Here is a 6,261-nt window from a genome sequence, read left to right as displayed (position 1 = left end):
GTCTATGTACTGGAGGTTATGATTGGATTCCAAACGACTTTATCACTTTAATTTAGGGTGAGACAAGGTTAACACTTGTAAAAAAAAAAAAAAACCAGATCTTAACACTTGTAAAGTTTAGTGTTTTCGTTACTCAAAAAGTCCGGATAGGTTGGTACCTGAGAAAAAATGAAACCAGATTTTGTTACAGTATCTGAAACAATTATAGTACTACCCGGCCCGGACTAAAAGGTAAATCTAGGTATCTTGGACCGGGTAATAGTTGAATCTGAAGAAACAATTATATTCTACTACTACAATTTACGAAGCCAATATATTGAAGTGTGAGTTAATAACAAAACATATTCAGGAATTTTTACTATATTGTTCACTGAATTGTTTTGGAATATATGAGAATGTAAATATACACACGTTCCTGATTCCTCAAAGAAATTGAGTCATAAAAGAACATATATATAAGGTTGAAAAAAAATTTACAATTTAACGAAATTATAAACATGATTATAATCGTTGTTTTTTTGTTTTTATTACAACATGGCAAAAAAAATTACTCACTTTGCTTTATACTAATGAAGTAAGACGTACAAAGATAAAGGGGAGTTCTTTTATCTGGTTAACCTTATTTTCACTAATTAAAATACAATTTTTTTTACAGTTAAACCACAATCACGTGAGTATAAAATAAAATATCTCTGTCACTATTCTTACTATAAATATATAGTCATCAATATATTATACACACTGAACGAAAATATTGTCTTTCAACTTATCATCTACATTCAGTTTTCTCATTCTCTGTTACTGTTGTATTGTAACGTCTATATTGTTTGAGGTAAAAAAGATACGTAGTATAGTACATACGAAACCAAAGGTTGTAATCGAATAAGAAGTAATGTGGATGGAGAACGATGGAAGAAGACAAAGAGTTCGGATTCTCCAATCTTAAGGGAAATTGGAAAAAACAAGAGAAAAATGAGAACACGAAGACGTAAGTCAAGATAGTCCCTTTTTTTTTTTTGAAACTTCAACCTCGATCGACGAAGTTTGGTCAATACAAATCTCTAGTTAAGAATCAACTTAAAAAACGATATATACAGTCAAAGTATACAGAACTTGACAATAATAAGACCAAAGTCAAAAATCGTTCAACCTACTTTGATGTCGAACATTAATTTTAGATTGTCGTACAAGACAAATAGACTATATCATATCCAAGACGGAGACAAGTATTTAATATTCATGTCAATACATTTTAAAGGAAGAAAAAGATAACATCTGTTGAAAAACAGACTTGTAATACTATAAACAATGGATACTTAAAATTATATTATTGTCATACATGAATTAATGAGAAATTAGGAACAATTATAAACGTCTCACGGTTATTCCGGAAAAACAAACAATAAAAAAAGAAATACACTAACTAGTCCTAAGGCGTCTTGTTCCGGATCACCCTCTTTAACTAATCTTTAAACAGTGAGTTTTACACCTTAAATTTTGATAATAGTATTCTATTATACCCTTTCTTCGTGAGAGAAAGAACGTACTTCTGTAGTCGATGACAACTTAAGGTAGTCCTCTTATTACTACTTCCTGGTTCTACGTACACCCCGTACGAAGTATAAGAACTAATGGTAGTAACCGAATTATAGTCTTTACACAAGGGGGAATTTTTCGTGGTAATGGGAAGTTCTGAACGGTGTACATTCTTTAAAGTGTAGTAAAATAGTAAAAGAGATGAAAACGAAGTTAGTAAAACGAAACGACGTATTAGTCGTAAAAAGTTTGAACTTACCTTAGTAATAATCATCAAGATTTGAAAACCGTATTATCGAACGAACAAACTTTGAGAAAGTCTATTCTCTTATTTGTAAAACGTATCGGTAACCCCTCTGGTTGTTTAACCTCTACTTCTTTGTCTTGGGGAGAACCATTCAAAGTTGGAAATTCGAAGATAAAATTCCATAACCGATGGTTTACAATACATGTATCATTATGAAAGAAAAAGGGAAACAAAAAAAAAAAATAAAAAGGGAAACAAAAAAAAAAAGAAAAAGAAAAAAAAGTATTACTATTATCTTTGGCAAATAAGAAATAAGAACTAACACAAATCATAACAATAATTCAATTGACAAGACGAGCCAAAATGCATTTAAATCAATACATTACTAGTAAGCACATAGATAAGCATGTAAACCTAATATAGTGAAAATTTATAGCCAATTACATCATAGAGTTAATAGTTATATGAATTTTGTTTTTTGGCTTAAAAAAATATTGACATCTATTGTAATATTTAACAAACTACATTTGTGTTAACCAACTTGAATTGGTTTAGTAGTTAATTTACTGATTCGTTTAAGTAAGTTTTGAGAATTCAAATCTCATATTATACATGTAGTAATTCATTGACTGACAAATTAATCATTGACCTACTGAATTTGGAAATACCATGGGAAAAAAAGTTGCGTGTGTTCCCTGATTTGAGAGGACGCATAAGCAAGCATGGGAAACAATAGAATGAAATGAAGTCACATTCACACATCCACACACACATACACCAATTCAACGCACTCTATTGTCAAAGTTGTGAATGATAATTCATAACACCATACAATACACACAACATACACAATCAAATTTTGCGACAAAAACGCGTTTAAGTGTTTTCATTATCTATATATGTTGCATTATGTTCATTGCTCACGGCTAATAATAACTTGACTAATGTGACCATATAAATATATATGGCCTACATACATTGCTGTATGCTTATATATATATATATATATATTCTTCTTAGCTTATTATTACTAAGGTCAAATCTAATGGATTGTGTTTGCTCAATGGCTGCCACTACATACAATTAAAATATCATTCACATCTTCTTATTAACTCCCTTCTTAATTCAATTCTATTTCCACACTCATCATCATGGTCATGGATTATTAGGAATTCTTTCTTAATAATCCTCTCATTGAGATCATCATATTCATATATATATATGTACAGTTTCCTTGACTTTGAAAGAGACATTCTATTTGCCGGTCTAACAAATCTAACTTGAGAAAGGAGCAGAACATATATATATATATAAAAGGTTTCCCAATCAGCTTTGTGTGTTCACAAAATTGAACTAGCTAGCTATATATAAGTTTCAAGTTATTTTTTATTAATATAATAAAAAGAAAAATTCTAGAACTTTTTTACGTATAACCGACTCCAAAAATGTTCACAATGGTATTTAATCAAAAGAAATATTGTTCAAGTATTGAATATCAGCAAAAGAAAATGATTTATTTAAAAATATAAATTGTTGTTTTGTTTTGATGAAACCTTTTATCATGTGAAAGAATGACTGTTGATTTATTTGAAATTGATCATTTTAGATTGGGAAAAAATATATAGTGGATGAATTTTTTTAGGATTTTGTTAGGTAGACAATGATTTTTGTGAATAATGTGAACAATAGATTTTAGAATTGGTGCAATAAAATTTAAAAAAAAAATTTTACTATCAAATTATTCCCTAAACTCTAATATTAGGATAACCGTCTGCACACCTAATAAATGGAACATCCACCCATTATTATCTGGACACAAGTAAACCAAATAAAAAGGAATAACCATCCAATTAAAAATAATAAACATAATCATCTGTATACATATTAAATTGAACATCCGACATATCTCATTATTTAGTATTCTCGTTGTCTACCTATATATATATTTTTTTTGTATGTCTACTAATTATAGATTGGAGAAGACTATTATAATGAATTTTACTTTAGTCTTTGATAATTTAGAAGTTCATAGCAGTTTAGTCATATTCATTATCTAAAGAATGGTTATACCTTTAACAATTAAAGACCAAAGAAAACATTGTAATATATAATTGAGACTGTGTAGTTTGCATTGCAACCAGAAGGTAGATAATGTAAATAAATTTTCATAAAGAAAATATTAATCAACAATACATATGGACATAATGGCTGAAGTTGAAAGCATTAAGGTGATGAGTACCAAATTGTTGTGGGCAAAAACCAAATGGTCCAAAGGGATTATAAGAGACATCGCACTAACTAAGCTTAATTATAAATAAATAAATAAGTAAATAACAACGACATCAATGGTTGAAGTATACTCTGAAGTTCTCTCAAGTGGAACCATTTCTAATTGCTTATAATAAGATTATACCTAAGTCAATTTTAAGGATCAAATGCTAGATTAATATAATTATTACTGATCCTTTCATCAAGAAGCCGAGTCAATACATTAGTTCATAATGTTTCTTCTAGATACGTTATATTTTTCAAAGAAAAAAAAATTACAATTGTGCTCCAAAAAGCACCTTGTTTATTTGTTTATTCTAACTGAAAGCTTATTTTCTGGGTTTCAACAATTAAAATATCACCGTTGTTTAAATGTTTAACATTTGCTTTATTAAATAGGGTTAAGTATTCTTTTCATCTTTAATGTCTTGGGTCAAAATTAAAATCGTCCCCGATCTTTTTTGTTATTAAAATCATCCCCAATGTTACAAAACGTTATAAAATCATCATTTTTACAAAAAAAATAATAATACTTCAACAATTTTATCCTTAAAACAAAAATAAAAATAATATTAAAAAAAAAAAAAAACCCCACCCACCCCACTCCCAGCCTCTTCGGTCTCTCCCCCCTTCACCCCCAAAATTTTACCTTCCTCCTACTTTCAGATCTAACCAAACTCTCAGGCCCATGACCCTCCTTTCCAAGTTTCAACTTCCTTCTTCCTCATTCTTTCAGATCGTCAGTGAGGGGGTCTTCCATGAGGGGATCGTCGATGGTGGGAGATCCGGTGACGCCGCCGCCTCCGATGGCAGGGAAGAAGGCGGCGCCAGTGGCGGAGGAGGATGACGCAAGGAGTAAGTATAGGGAGATGATGGAGATGAAGATGGTGGTGCGGCATGAGCACTTGAAGGAGATCGTGGAAGCCATTAAAGAGAGCTTTGACAAAGCTGCGGTGGCCGGAGATCAGGTCTCTGAGATGCTCCAGATCAGTCAGGCACAACTCGATCACAGTTTCAAGCAATTGAGGAGTTTGTTCTCTTCTTCTTGTTTGTTTATTTTGATATTTGTTTGTTTTGATAATTAGTTGATAATCAATTTTGACTTTTTTATTTGTTTCATTTGTATGGTTACTGAATTTTTGGGCAATTAAGGGGTTAAGTTCATTGGTTCTCTTTGACCATCACTTCTTCTCTGGACCCATTCCTCCCTTGATGAATCATTACTACTACTACTCATCAACCTGTTTTCGTTGTTCACGTTGTTGTTAAGATGCGCTTGTTGCCTCAGTCCCACTTGGGCGGCAACAAAAACAGCATGATGATGTTGATGAGAAGAGTAGTTTGGAGGTGGTACTTACTGCAGCATGTTCTGGATGCTGAGAGTACCTAAAGAAGACGAAGAAGAAGAGACGGGTTGTTGGAAGTTAATGGCAGTAGTTGGAGAGAAGAAAGGGAAGAGATAAGGAAGTGGGGTGCAGGTGGAGGGGGAGGTTTTTTTTTTTTTTAATATTATTTTTATTAATTGATAAGGGTAATTTGGTAAAATAAAATAAAAAGGATGATTTTATAACGTTTTGTAACGTTGAGGATGATTTTAATAACAAAAAAAGGTCAGAAACGATTTTGATTTTCACCCCAGACCTTAGGGACGATTTCAATACTTAACCCTATTAAATATTAAGTAATAAAATTATAATTAAATTAAACTTTTACACTACTATCCACTCACTTATATTTTCTTCCTGTGATTATTTGGAAGGTTCTTAATAGCAAAGGTTATCATGATGGAGGAATCTAAATATTACCAATTTTGTTCAAAACACAGAGAAGAATCATACAAAGATCGATATATGCACAAAGTATATTGATTGTAACTACACAAACCATAATCACATTTTAACATCACAAATTGAAACTTCTATTGGTCTTTACGGAGAAGAGAGGACCGGCGAGCAACAGGCCAGAACTGACGACGACCACGCGGGCAGAGTCGGTGACGTGATAAACAGCCTGTAGAGACCGAGACGGCAACGCGAGATGAGAAGTCTTCGTCGGCCACATGCAAGGACAGGGGAGAGCATGGGAGGTGAGATCTTTTCTGGGTGAAGGTTTGGTTCACTGGATTCATGGCTGAGTTAGCTCCTGGCTTAAGTCACGAATTCTTGGGATAAACGAGCTCAGTGCTTAGATACTGCTAAAATTGCAAAGCA

This window comes from Arachis ipaensis, chromosome B10 (genome assembly GCF_000816755.2).
Source record: "Arachis ipaensis cultivar K30076 chromosome B10, Araip1.1, whole genome shotgun sequence".
Taxonomy (NCBI): Eukaryota; Viridiplantae; Streptophyta; class Magnoliopsida; order Fabales; family Fabaceae; genus Arachis; species Arachis ipaensis.
The sequence above is the reverse complement of the archived record's forward strand: the minus strand, read 5'-3'. Positions refer to the sequence as shown.